The sequence below is a fragment of the Harpegnathos saltator genome, unplaced genomic scaffold (genome assembly GCF_003227715.2).
Source record: "Harpegnathos saltator strain DR-91 unplaced genomic scaffold, Hsal_v8.6 scaffold290, whole genome shotgun sequence".
Lineage (NCBI taxonomy): Eukaryota > Metazoa > Arthropoda > Insecta > Hymenoptera > Formicidae > Harpegnathos > Harpegnathos saltator.
In genome coordinates this window covers 310,001-324,777 of record NW_020230084.1, presented here as the reverse complement: position 1 = coordinate 324,777, position 14,777 = coordinate 310,001, and the positions used below count along the sequence as shown (strand labels likewise).

Here is a 14,777-nt window from a genome sequence, read left to right as displayed (position 1 = left end):
ACTTCCGCCCCGCGTTCATTCATGTGCTATGAAAGAAGCGGCGGGAAAGAGAGAGAGAGAGAGAGAGAGAGAGAGAGAAAGAGACAGAGAGAGAGAAAGGAGAGAAGGAGAAATAGAGTCATGTGGAGAAGTAGAGTATTTCCTTCTCTCTTCTTTCTCCCTGTCCTCTCTCTTTCTATTTCTCTCTCTCTCTCTCTCTCTCTCTTTCTCCGTATCTTTACGGTCCTCTCCGCTACAACACTCACATCCGTCGGGTTATCGCTTTATCTTCACCCCGATTCTCGGATAACCGTGAATCCAGGCTGCTGCGCGATTTCCACGAGTTCCGGCTTCGACGACGATGATGATGATGATGATGATGATGATGATGATGATGATGATGATGATACGCTCGCGGAAGTGATCTTTTCCAGGCGCATTCGCGCGGAAACGCGACGATCGACCGTAAACTACCATGTCTTTTCCGGTGTGCCGGCACTGCCGCCGACGGGATCGAGCCTACCGAAATCGCGGCAAGCCTCAGGCGACTCCGGACACGTCTTATTGTACTACAAAGAGTATTCATCCCGGGGGTGCGACTGCGAGTACACCGAGTGCCCGGCAGAGAGATACTCGCGATACCGAGCGCGCAGGACGAGCGAGAAAGAGAAAGAGGGAGAGCGGGACGCGAGATTGATCGTGAACTCCTCGGCTTTCGTGGTACCTCGAGTAATACCGATGATTATGCATATAAGAACATTCTCCACGGACAATTTTGAAGCCCAGTCCTCCGACATAAATTGCAAGAGCGCGACCGCTGCGTGCAGCAAAACGCCCGGCGTGAATGCACCCATGCATGCGCGTGCACAGTAAAAGCCGATATACTTGCAGCACGCAGCAGTCGAGGGAGCCCGGAGGAGAACGCACGAGAGAGAGAGAGAGAGAGAGAGAGAGAGAGAGAGAGAGAGAGAGAGAGAGAGAGAGAGAGAGAGATGCGTCCAGCATCTCTCTCGGCGCACCGTATCGTTCGCCGCACGGTCATCTTCATTCTGACGTAAGACGAACCTGCCTAACGATCGAGACTAATGGCTCCGGCGGAGGAGGGTATTAAACTTATTATATTGCGTGGGAGACGAGCCGTCGTTCTTGCCGGTGAGGCGAGGGAAACGCGGTCGGGGCTAATTCGTGCACGTGGAGATATGCAACCCCCTTCGCTCGCAAAGAGCAGTCTCGCGTACACCCTCTTCCAGTCGCGCGCACAAACGCGTCTCGAGCTAGATAAAGATAGATTGATCAAGGAAGGAGGGGGGAGGGGGGGGAGGACCGGAGGTCAAGGGTCGCGCCGTTCTCGCTCTGTATGAGTCGTAACTAAATACGGATATCCTTCACCTTTATCCAGCCTTTATCTGAACACTCACGCGGAGCAGGATACCGTCCGGGATTCGAACAATGAGAAATCAAGCGTCGAACGTAGGCGCGCGCGCGCGCGCGAGCAACGTCGTGTCGCGAATGTTCTGCCTCGTCGACCGTTCTCGCAGAATGCGGTTGACATTTCTCGGCAAGTAGAGCGTTGCTCGGGGAACCGAACCGATCGACAATATTCCGCGACCGTCGCGACCGCCATCGCGCTGAGTCACAAGAGAGAGAGAGAAAGAAAAAGAGAGAGAGAGAGAGAGAGACGCGAGAGAGAGAGAGAGAGAGAGAGAGAGAGAGAGAGGGACGCGAGAGGTTCGGTGAGGCGCGCGTACACCGCGTGTCGCCGATGGAAGTCAGGTTGCAACCGGCATATCGGAAGTGGAGAATAAACGAGCGATTTTTGCCATTTCATTGGAAGTCATTTCGCCGGGCGCGCTCGAGCGAATAACGACGCGATAACGTCGCGCTGCGCGATCTTACGCGAGCGCGAATGCCTTTTTTACCAGAGCAGGAGTAGAAGAGCACGCTCGCGCGCGCGCACGCCATTCTTCGCCGCGGACGAGACGAGAATCTAATCAGATTTCTTCAGACGGGACTCGCTTCTCGGTACGGACGCGTCGGGAAAGATTGATTTGGCGAGTGACGCGGGCGACACGAGTCGGGAAATCCGTGCTCGAAGAAGCTCGTTTCGCGACGCGAAAGCACGTCGCTGTGATCTTCCGTCGAAACGGCGAGAGCTGTTTGTTCAAATTCCGCGGCGGCTCGGCGGAATTGTCCAAAGCTCTCGAAGCTCAATCCGAAATGTGCGAGTCGCGCTCTTTGTCTTTCCCGTTTGAAATTGCGACAAATTGCGGCCAGGCCGGTTCGCGCATCGAAACGTTCGCACGACTTCGCGGAAAATTACGATAATGAAAAAGGCGTGGTTGCGCGCGCGTACGCGCGTGCACGCAGAAGAGGGTGAGTAATGTTCGCGATGCTCGACGAGAACGTCGCTCGTAACGATATGCCCGAGACCCAACGCACACCACTTTGCAATGTTGCAATATACGCTCGTTTACAGCTGTCAATCTTGCTCGCAACAATGTTATTAAATCCATTTACCGTGCGGCGTATAAATGTATGCTCGGTAGACGGGATCCTTCACGGGTCTCTCCGTCGAGAGACTCGGACGCGGTTCGACATCGAAACATCTTGATTATTGGCCGCAGAAGCGATCCACGTTCAGAAAATGCGCCGCGCGATCCGAGACGTCTAACGTGCAACGAGTAATTAGCGTGATCTCGAAAGTTCGTCGGCAAAAATCGCCGCGGCCGCTGACTTTATCACGGATCGCTCGAGCGAGCGGCGCGAATTCAAATGCAAGTCACCGTCCGTGCGGCCTTCTCGTTGTTATTTAATGCCGGATTCGTTGACGAGTTTCTTGCGAGTTTCCTCGAAGGGGAAGACGGACGAAAAAAGGCATCCTCGTCATTTAACATCGCGGATACATTAAATGTACTGCTCGCAAAAACAACCGAGAAACAACTATCGACGTTGAGCGAGATAACGTAATTTCTGACAGAAACGAGTCTCTGTAAGCTCACATTTTGCTTTTTAGATACAAACACGTCTGATCCACTCGAGCCGCTTTCATTCCTCCCCCCCCCTCTCTCTCTCTCTCTCTCTCTCTCTCTCTCTCTTCCTCTGCACATGAATAAAAAGTTGACCGAATTCAGTAAGACACGCGCGCACAAAATCGTGTACACTCATGTCGTATACGTGCCAATAATGTCGGAAAGAAGGCATTAAATATAGCAGCGGGACGTACTTTCGTAGGCATTATATACTGTTAGGCCGAGAACGTTGATGGATAGTCCGGTTGCATGTCCGACGTGTTGAAACATTCGCTCGATAAAGACCTATTAATTACGCAAGCGATACGGCGAGACGCGAGCGCGAGCACGCGCTGAATTTAAGGACACACACGCATACACACGCACGAACGCGTCGTGTTCGCGCGCACGTGGAGTGTACGCAATATAAGGATCACAGCCGATAACTGTACGCGGCATGCGCGAGAATCTCGTCGCACGCGGACGCGGACGTGGGGTGATCGAACAACATAGTTGTACGCGAACTAGGCGTTATCTAGGCCCGTTCATCTCGAGCAATTCATCTACGGCGTCGGCAAAGGCTGCCCGAAAGGACAACAATCCGTCGTGTGGAACGCGGCTCCGCTCGGCAGAGCCATTGCACAAACGATTCGAGTCCGCCGTCGCCGCCGTCGTCGCCGCTGTGGTAATCGACCGCGGCGAAGGAGGGTGTGTTTCGCAACGTGCGTTAATTGCGCGGGTAAAAAGGAGAGGAAAAAAACAAGGAGGCAAGGTGCCGGGGTGCGGGGGAAAGGGGGGAAGAGGGGAAAGGAAAAATTGCGCTATTATTAATCCGCTTTCCTCGCGGTAATGATTGATGGCCTTGCACGCGCGGCCAGAAGCCATTAACGCGACGGTTACGCCGGTGAGGCCCGCGGAAAAAGTGATCTCGTCGCGAAATCAGTCCTCCGGTAATGACTTGGCGGGTGTCGATCTCTCGCGCTGTCGGTGCCGATCGTGCCGTGCCGGCCCGGCCGGCGATCTCACACGCCTGTCTCTCGATTACCGTATCGCCGCGCTGGCCGCGTGGAAATGTACGCGCGCGCGCATCGTCGATACAGTATCGCCGTCGCAGCTCTCGTCGATTCCGCGGGATTCCGGCCTGACCGCGTGTGAAAGTGTGTCGCGCTCGTCACAATGCGAGAGACCTTAACCGATTGCGTAAACACGCTTAAATCAGTGTAACGGGCCTCCGCTGAGCGTACCTAGAGGAAACTCGCGAGCGACTCGCGGCTCGAATCGTACTCTCGTACGCGACAGTGGGAGTTGATTCGATCGCGATCGGCGTTGCTTTGTGTGAGCCTTGTGTGAACGCGCTTGAGCTCGCCATCCTCAATAACACGGTCTATCTGAGGAACCTTTACCTAAGCTCGCGCGCGCGACTAAATACGCGTAGCCGGTGTAAACACTCGGACAACAAGTTGGATCTCACTGTCGATATAGCCGTCGTCGCGTTTATCTCCGCGGCCGCGATAGATTCTTGAAACCGTTTATCGCGTCGTTTATCATCGCTTGCGAAACATTAAATGGGAGAAAGTCTCGCGCGCAAGTCTCTCGTCAAGGGCTTCTTCTCGCGTTCTTTGTTCGCCGCTGCTGAGAGAGCCGCGTGCGAAAGATCTAAGAAGGTTCCACCCCCGTGTCACACACAGAGATTGAGAAGATCCATCGCGCGGATTATTCCCGATCGAGATCCCCTGCCCGTCGACCTTCCCTGCGGCTGCGGATAGAGAGAACCCACGCCCTTACGTGTCCCTTTCTGTGCGAAGCGAAGGTCCGCGCGCTCGCTCGCGCGCGGACCTTCCCCCCGAGCGTTCGCTCATAATCAACAAATCGTAGCCGCGGCGGATCTATTCGCTCCGATTGAAGCTAATTTGTAGCATAGTGGAAGGAGAATCGCCGCTAACCCGCACCCTTCGTGGCAAATTGGTTCTTTTAGTTTCTAAGAAGTGGAAGGTTACATCTCTCCGAGGGCAAACCGGATCGCCGTATATATATCGTACTGGTAAGAGCCGGCTAGATTAAGCCGGCCGTTTCTCTGAACCTACCAGCGGCTAAATTAGTAGACGATATACCGTTTTCCAATCATCCTTTTTTCAATATCTGCCGCCGGCGCGAACGTCGAAATCGAATGCGGAAAGTGGCACGGACTAAAAATCTCTATCGCGTCGGAGAACGCCGCCCGCGGCGGATCTTCGCTAGAAATACGTAAAGCGTCTCGGCGAAAAGTTTATTCCCAGCGTTTATTCCGCGAGAGAGAGAAAGAGAGAGAGAGAGAGAGAGAGAGAGAGAGAGAGAGAGAAACTATACGATACCGTGCGTACGAGGCAGAATGTAAGCCAGAAATATCATCTCGGAAATAAGAGAAAATAATTTCACAAAGATCGAAGCACGGATCGACGTGGTGGGAGAAAACACATTAGAAAAGCATACGGGACGTAAAACGGAGGGAAAAGCACGTTGGGCATTGTTCGAGAGACCCGTGTGACGCTCCGTTATCGTAAATAAATATATACCGCATTACGAGTAGCGCAAGAGATACGCAGCAATTAATTTCACCGCGGAGTAATAATAGCCGGTTGTACTTGGTAATCATGCGCACATACGGGTAGCTAAAAGTACGAGCATACGCTGCGCGATTCGGCCGATGCTTTTGTGCGCTCGCCGTGGAAACGTGGGTATTATTCGCGAAGGTCGTCCCACGAAGGCTGCACTGTGTCAAACGACTAGAATTGTCTGGCGAACGACGTGAAAATGAAACGGGGGCAAAAGACGCGAGCGAGACGTATGCGCGTACAGCCTTATGCTCCTCGGAACCGAGGAAGAATGCATCCATTGTCTCCCATGGAACCCTCAGCCGGCGAACTTGGTCGGTTAAAGTGAAACACGCGCGCGTAGATATATCCGAGTCTCTCCGTCGACTCGATTCTCCGAATAATATTCCTGACGCGCCCTCCCCCATCCCCCCCTCTCCTATCAAACTACGAAAGTAAAATATGAAACTTTATGAAATCAAGAATCTTCGCGATCCGATTCAATTTCATGGCCACTCGCGAGCGCGAAACAATTAGCAGCATTCGAACGATGCTCTTGCTGATTCGTGTCGACAATTTGACGCGAACAGGAGAGAAAGAAAATCCCTCAGCTATGGCCCCTCGATTAAATTAAAACCATGTCGAGGTACATTTTCTTTCCCAAGAAGCCTATATATGCCTGCCTATTATACGAACGCACCAAAGGATGCTTTAAAGGAGGGTAAAGAAGAAGGTCAGAGAGACACATAAAGAGGCGCATATACGACCGCGTGTAAAGGAGAGCATTTAAAGTACACTCGGAGTTTCTCGGTAATGAAGCAACGGAAAAATGCCGGAGGAACTGTTTCCCGGGCGTGTAACGACCGTAATAGGAAGGTAGAGAGCAGTTTCATCCCAGAACCGGGTTACGTTTGCCCGTTGTTATGCCTGATGCTTTCAAACACTCGCATCTGTGGTGATTCGCGGGATCTGGGTGAGGTCCGGAGAGAAAGAGAGGGGAGCAGATGACGAGAAAAGAGTAGGCAGAGATAATGAACGAGAGAGAGAAACGAGAAGGCGAAGAGAGAGAGAGAGAGAGAGAGAGAGAGAGAAAGAGAGAGAGAGAGAGAGAGAGAGAGAGGAAGGGAGGAAAGAGCGAGCAGAAGAGCTTGGCGCTCTTCTTCGCTCGACGCGAAGTCGAAAGAAGGTAAGAGAGTAACAAAGCGTACGTCGTCGGACAGATGCAACTAATACTCGCGCATCGACGGGACAGAACAGGCTGGAGGAGCTCGTGCGTGTCGAGCGACTTTGAAATGGAAAAGCGTTCGCGAGCGAGCGCACGTTCGAGCTCGACGAAAGTACGCCGTGAAGTGAGATATTTCCGTTGCCGATCTAGCCGATCCATTTATTTCCTCAGCCGATTGACGAGCAATGCCGTGGATAGTGACACACGTTGGTCCATTACTATCGGAAATATTTATACATTCCGCCGCGGCTCGCTGCCGCGGCTTCCGCGCAAACCGGTGTTTCCCGATCGAGCAAGTTCGGTGAAAGTTCAGGGTAACGCGCGCTCGCGCTGAAAATTAACTTAGAAATTCCGCCTAACCCGTTTGATCTACAAAACGAAGCTGATACTGCAAATTGAATTGGATATCACATTCCTATGAAACTTGAAACGCGCGCTTATCGAATGAAACCGCGATATTCTATCTTGCTTTTTTCCGTGTCTCCAGACATCTATTTATTTGCTGAAACGCGAGCACATCGATATATAATACATATATGTGCCTCGATTATCGGGTTATACGGGAGGTTAAATATTATCAAGTTGATTCGATTAATATTCATTTCAACTTGGCGCGCGGGAACGCACGCGCACGCGTGAGAGAGAGAGAGAGAGAGAGAGAGAGAGAGAGTTTTTCTTCTTCCGGCGTGTGTAGCTTTTATTGCGAATTAAAACGTAGCCAATGCGCAGTCGCGCCAGTAACCATCGAGGACTGTCCCTTGGATTTATTACGCGAAGACAGGCTGCCGCACCTGCAGCTGGCACTTATGGTCACGCGGATACGCTCTCTCCGCAGCATGGCAGGTGCACGCTCCGGAGTAATATCTAATCCGCGTTAACGACGACCGAGTTTCGCACGGTTAAAGTCTTAAACGGCTTCCGACCCGGTTATTAAACCTCACATCCTGCGTAACGATTTCTCTCGTTACCGCAGATACGTCCACAACGCGCGCTCTCGTGCGGCTAGATCGACCGACTTGCAATAAAATAATATTATCATTACGCCATTCGTATCCAGGGATATTCATTACCGACGGGAGGGAGGGAGGGACGAGTGGGGGGCAAAGACGGGAACAATTCGTTCATCGGAACAGCGTCGTTTCACCGCTCTGGCGAGCTTACAGCTACACGCTTGCCCGTCGTCGTTTCTCTCGAGATAGCGGAGTCTCGAGATGCGAAACTAATCCTTCAGCGCGTTATCCTTCAGCGCATCAGAGATTTTATATCTCGTCCGCAAACGATGGCCTATTATTTCACAGTTAAATAATTGCCGAGTATTAAGGCGCAGGTAATTATAAATTCAGTCAACGGCTTCGGACGTCCACGGCAGTCGAGGACTTTTGACGATCGATCGAATCGACGATAGACTTACCGCCACTGCTAACACCGGATCAGACGCGCAATATCAGCGTGAATAAAGAACACGTCCGCGAGACGGATGGATCGGATCGGCCGAGATACGTGAGAAGCGTCCATTAAAAAGAAACGCGAACCCACCGAATTGGCACCGCTGCTGGAAAACCGCGAGAGTTGAATATAGCGAGGATATCATGTCATTTATTAGAGAAGATGCTAACTAGACCGACCACGCCTCGCGGATAATCGCTACCTCGAGTAGCGTCCCGGAATATTAATTAAGTACGTGATTAATAATAAGCAGAGCGCACAGAGAAGCGGGAAAGAAAGAGGGGTGGAGAAAGAGAGGGAAAGAGAGAAAGAGAGGAGAGAGACTAGTTAAATGCGGATAAAAGTAGCGCCGGGAAGCGCGCGCGACTAGGCGCCACAGTTATCGTAATTATTGTAATTGGCGTTTACGAGGACCATGGAAACTTACTCTTTACCCCCTTCCTCCTCGGGAGCACCAGACCGGGGAGGCGACTCGATCTTCCGGTTCTACGATCGAAAGTAGATGCAGAGGAGCGGTAGGTGGGCGGGCGGTATATCTCGTCGCTCCGCCGCTCCGGCTACCGATAACATGAGCGAGAAAAAACTGAGGTTCTTTAATATTTTAATAATACTCCGCGATTAAAGGAAAATCATTAGAAGACGGGCCACTGTAAACACCGTGTAAAGAGGAAGAGAGGGGGCAGAGAGAGAGAGAGAGAGAGAGAGAGAGAGAGAGAGAGAGATACACGTACGCGAATGCGGGACGTATCAATCGAATATGGAGATCGACGAGAGCCATTAACGGAACTCACGGCGGAGCCCCGGCCCGAGTAAGTCTTGTATACGACGTGGTATTTTAAACCGGCATTTACATACGAAATATTTACGCCTCGCCGTGAGTACGGAGCGGACGCTCGTAACGCGAGTGAGAGACGTCGGCGACGGAAAGCCGGGGAATCGATTCTCCGTGAAGAGAGAGAGAGAGAGAGAGAGAGAGAGAGAGAAGATAGATATGCTTTTTTATATCACAAACGACGCGACGCGTCGGCGGGAAATTTTAGCTAGCCACAAACTATTCGTGAAAGTTATCCGTTCCGATTAAATGCTCGTTTAAACGCCCGCATGGAACGATCACGGTCAACGATTAGATAGAATTCCTGTAAAAATTCCATTTCGAAATCTGTACGACACTCGAGACATTCTCGGATACCGATTGATATTAATAGACGCGTTCCGGGAACGAAGCGCGCGACGATTCATCGGATCTGTATGACGCGAAGGAAAACCACGACGGGTCCCGTTCCTCTTCGGTTTCAATGAAAAGCGTTAACTCGCCGTTAATGACACATCGCACATACGTAATCCAACGCGGATCGCGGATCGCGGATTGTGAGGTGGTATGGCGATCGCGCGATGTGCCGATTAATCGATCCCAGGCGCGGCGTAGGAGCAACGGTTTTGTAGGAAAGCAATCGATACGCGCCGCACGGTATAAGAAACTGCTCCGCTTCGTGAAATCGATATCGGCGTATCGATTGATAAACGAGAAACGGAGGAGGAGGAGGAGGCGGCGGCGGCGGCGGCGGCGGCGGCGGCGGCGGTAGCGGTAGTAGCAGACTTCCGCCATGAGCGATCTATCTCTCTCGTGGTCCTTATCTGCTCGCGTAAACTAATTCAATTCCTGGTAATTCGTTGCGAAACGAGGGCTCCGACGCGGCCGATCGGAGAACGCTAACGAGATAAGGATCGTCCAGATAAAACTTGCGAACTTGCGCCACTCAACGGAGACACAATCACGTTGACTCCGTTCTCCGCTCTGCCGTGAGATAAGCGCGAAAAGACAGGACTTTATCTCCTTCCCCCTTGTATCACGTGCCGGCGTAAAAGTCCCGTCACGAGAGACGAGACCCCGGCGATTTATCGCGCGTCTATCATTCGTCACGTTTATCATCCCGCGGACGATAACGCTTGGACACGATGAAAATAGAACCGTGATCGGGTAAGCCATGCGCAAACAATAGCGCACTTCCGCGATTTGCACGCTTTATCCGAGCGCGTTCTCGCCGGCGGCTGACGTCTCGCGGTTGAAGTTGAAATTAAAACCGGTCAAGAGCTCCTTTCGCGAAGGCCTTCGCTTCAACCCCGTGGCGTTGTCTGTATTTTTCCTTCCCCCTCGTCGTCTCTTCTCTTTCCCCTTTCTTTTTCCTTACCGTGAATTTAATAACGCTCGGCAACAAATAGACGTTCGCGTAATGAGCTATCGGCCGAGCGCGGGAAAATTTCGCCCGATGGCCGCGCGCTAACGGCCTCATAAATCGCGGCCACGAGAGATGCAAAGCGCAACGCTGGCCTATCTAATTTACATTACAAATATTTACGTTACGTTAGATATTACGCTAGATATTTGTCCCGAGATGCGAGAGGAGGAATGTTGACGTGTAATACCGCGCGGAGGGGCGAAAGTAAACATATACTTAAACCCGATGACAAGCTACTGCACTTAACTTGCGTTCGGAGATATGATTATTTCTGCTTTAACCAGTTAACCTCGTTCATTAGCTGCTCAAAAACAAGTCGACCGCGTCGTCTTTTATCTTTCTCTGTTCCTCTCTCTCTCTCTCTCTCTCTCTCTCGTTCTCCTTTTCCTTTTTTATTTCAATCGTGATTTACTTCAATCATAATATCAAACTCTATAATATCTACATGTTATCAGTTAATGTATATGATGTCGAGGGAGAAAAATAGAAACAGCGGGGTACATTTAGATAATTGAGGCGCGCGTGACAGCACGCTCTCGCGCAGACTCCCTCGCAAATCGCGGTTATAGCGCTCGACAATTATCCGCGCGATACGATAGCTCCGTTCGATCGAGGATGAGGGCAAACAGAAAGAAGGAGTCTAATTACTCGAGGAGTCTAATTACTGGTAACTCCCTTTATGCGATTCTATATCTCATCCGCGCAATATACCAACAATGTTCACGGTGTCGTCGACTCTGCGGTATAGCCGGCGCCTGCGTAATTCGGTTCTAACGCATGCTCTTGTTATCGGTATGCTTTTATCGTTCGACAAGTGCGCACCGGCCGATGCAATCTACGGTGAATGCGAACGGATCTCTACTTTGTGCACGCACAGTACGGACACTCTCTCTCTCTCTCTCTCTCTCTCTCTCTCTCTCTCTCTCTCTCTCTCTCTCTCTCTCTCTCTCTCTCTCTCTCTCTCTCTCTCGAATAACTTCGAGGGGCACGGTTCTACATCTTTTTATGATCCACGCTCAACTGGTAGCATCGATCAATCAATGTTGGTCGCTTCCGAGTCGTATACTAATTTGAATGTGTTCGCGAGGAGCTAATTTGTCATATAATTTCATTGAGGAAACGTCCGCTCCCGCATGGAGATTTCTTTGTTGAAAAAAAAAAGTAGACACCATCAAACCACAGACCGTCTGGTTGGTTGTAATTTTTTGTACGTTTTTTTGTACGTAGATTCGACCAAACGTCATCATTCCGTTCCGCCGAAAGTCTCAATCCGATTAATCGCGACAAAATCCAAATGCTCAAGAAACTAACGTCGATCTGAAAAGAAAACATTTGATCGCTCTCGGTCGGTACGCGTCGATTGACAGCGACGAGAAAGGAGAGCACGTAAAAATACCGTATGATAACGGAACGTCCGGGGATTAGCGCGCGCGATCCGAATTGGCGCGGTTATCGTCGCACAACCGTGAAAGAGAGAGCAAACATCCCGCGACTGACTCGACGCGTAATTGACGTGCTCGCGTAATTTCATTTCTAACACATGGTCTCGTTAGCGCGCTCTCGTTCGCCGGCGAACCCGACACCAAAGTGCATATCCTACGAGGACCACGCGCGAGGATGCGGCGCTCGCGCGCGCGCATTCTCTCTAACAATGTTTGTTATAGCAGACGTACGTCGAGGAATGTGCGCATTATATCATTACGCACTATTACCCATTACATACCTCGTTACACCGTATATATCGTATATTATCCTAGATACGCCGCAGGAAAAAGTGAGTATTCTCTCTCTCTCTCTCCCCCTCTTTCTCTCACCCTCGCTTTCTCCCTCTTTTTCCCCTCCTGCCCCCCTCTCCCTCTCTTTCTCACTTCCTTCGCACTGTGTGCCACTGATGAGACCCTTGGACCATTACCATGCACGTCCGAGGTGCATCTCACGCGCGTGTGTGCACGCGCTCGCAACGCCGTACGTGCGCGCACCGCGCGTAATACTTGACGCGGGCTATCTAATTGTATAGTAAATAACCTTCGTAAATTACGCATATATATATATAATGCTTAATGCCGTCGCGTATGGCCGCGCTGCATTGTGCAGCGCGCGCCTATCGCGTTATGACATTCAATTGCGACGTGTCAAGCAATCACGGCCGCCTTACAGACTCCGGCGCTTTGCCGGCGGTGCAATGATACCGCACGCCGAGAAGCGTGGTCACCCGTCGAGGAGAGGATTAAAAAAAAAATATCTAAAGAAAATGAGAGAGAAGAGGAGAAAAGAGAAGCAAAGACAAAGAGAGCCTCCGAGTAGTCCCGCGTCGCGTCTCGATAAATCAAGTTAATCCGCGCGAGAATAACTCCGAATTAACGAGCGACGTTACCGTCGCGATGTTGATGTCGATAGCGCGTAATTGTTTCATATTTATTGCATCGGGGCGCTCCTCTCTGACCGGCGACGGTAATTAACGAGGGAGATAAAACCACCGGCTGATTTTTTTTTTCTACGCGCTAACAGCTGCTCTCTATTCCGAGATCTTCGCGAGGTAAGAAAAAAGTTTGCGCCTTTATTTATCTTATAATTAGCGGTAACGCGAGCCCGTACATTTTATCGATACTTCCGGCGCGCGTATAATTTATTTATGAGGCTGCAGATAAAAAACGAGAGATATTGAGACACCGGAAAGAGAAAAAGTCGTCTTGATGCGAAATGGAAACTATATTGTTACGACACGCTTGAGAGACGCGCTGTGACGCATTCTATTAATTTCGCTCCGAAGTGTCTATATTTAAGCGTAAAGATCCCCGATTGTTCAGACATTTTTCCATCGTTACGCCGTACATCCGCTCGACGAAGACGCACTACCGAAGAGGAAACGATGCATTAAAACACGAAGGAGCGACGCTTCACGTCGCTTTGTTCACATTGCGCGACGGAACGATCCGCGTATTTTGTGTTTTCGAAAAAAAAAGAAAAAAAAAGATACGGTATACACCTCTCGCATGAGACGAGGGCCAATTACTGAGCTTCACGGCGTATTTGTTTACCTTGGGCCAACCTCCGTGGCACACACAGTGAGCAGGGAGGACAATGTCTGGCCGGGCTGTACTTTCTCTATAGCCGGAATAACTCCGAGATAATGTTATAACGGGCTGAATCGCGCGATTGCATAAGTCCGCACGAAACCTTCCCGGTAACATTGACTTTTTCAAGTATAATTGGTGCTCGTGCTCCGATTACTAATCGCCGCCACGGTGAACGTGACATACATTCGATTTTAGTCTAGACGGTTCGCGCGGCACAATCACGCCTTCAACTTGCGTATTTAAAGTATATTGACCGCGTGGAAGAGAGAAAGGGGGAGACGGAGGGAGAAGGAGAGAGAGAGAGAGAAAAGGGGGGGGAGAGAGAGAGAGAGAGAGAGAAAGTGTAAAAAATGGAGTATTTTTATATCGTCTATCCATGCATGTTTGAAGAATTTTTCTATTAAATATTAATGTACGTTAAAGATAAAAAGTATATTAATAATAATATACATAATGTATATCGTAAATAGACATGAATATATTATTAATTACATACTTGTAGGAAAATCCTTTATCCATTTTCTAGAGTATAAAAATAAAAACAGAATAAAGCAGCAAAATAAAGTGTTTGGTTTTTTATACAAAAGACGGTTACAAGACGGTTTTCTGTTTTAACGCAATTGGATAAATCGATGTGCGAGCGAGGGCATTTAAAATTCATCTCGAAAATAAATTATTTTGAGAAAAAATATTGGAAGTTGTACGCGTTTCAAATATATTGTTGGAATATTCTAAGGGAGGGATCTATATTGAGGCGGCTTGCTTATCAAAGTGGAAATCAACGTTGCCATAATGGTTACGTCTCGAGGTGTAAACAGATCAATGCTTATGTACAAGTTAAGTACTAAGTATCAAAAGAAGAATTTTGGTGTTTCATTACCGAGAATTGAAATATTCCAAATTCTTTCGAATTTTACGATATTGTTTTCGTCCATTATCAAATCAGATGGTTATGTAGGTTAAGTAAAAATTAGTTAACCCGCGAGATGAAACATAAAGTAAGACTTACGTATAACTGATGAGGCAAAAAGAGAATACCAAAGTCCGCGTTTCAAAGCTATTTTCGCCAATTTTTACGCAACTCCGTCCCTATGTATACACGTCGAGAGGTTTTCAAAAAGACCACGTTGGTTACCTTCGCGTAAGAAATCATGTGCATTTACCTGCTGACGCTGGACTATCCGGTGTCGGTGGTGGTGTCGGCGGTGGTGGAGGACGGTCGCCTGGAGGCACGG

General features: G+C 49.9%; 1 protein-coding gene across 3 annotated transcripts in view; it reads right to left on the bottom strand.

Annotated features, from left to right (window-relative positions):
* sano (CABIT domain-containing protein serrano) overlaps positions 1–14,777 on the bottom strand; it is a 145,835-nt gene that overhangs the window by 130,755 nt on the left and 303 nt on the right. For all 3 annotated transcript variants that reach the window (XM_025299722.1, XM_025299723.1, XM_025299724.1), the window contains exon 1: positions 14,706–14,777. This exon is cut by the window's right edge and continues 303 nt beyond it. The gene's annotated coding sequence lies outside the window, so the exon portion shown is untranslated. The remainder of the gene's footprint in view (positions 1–14,705) is intronic.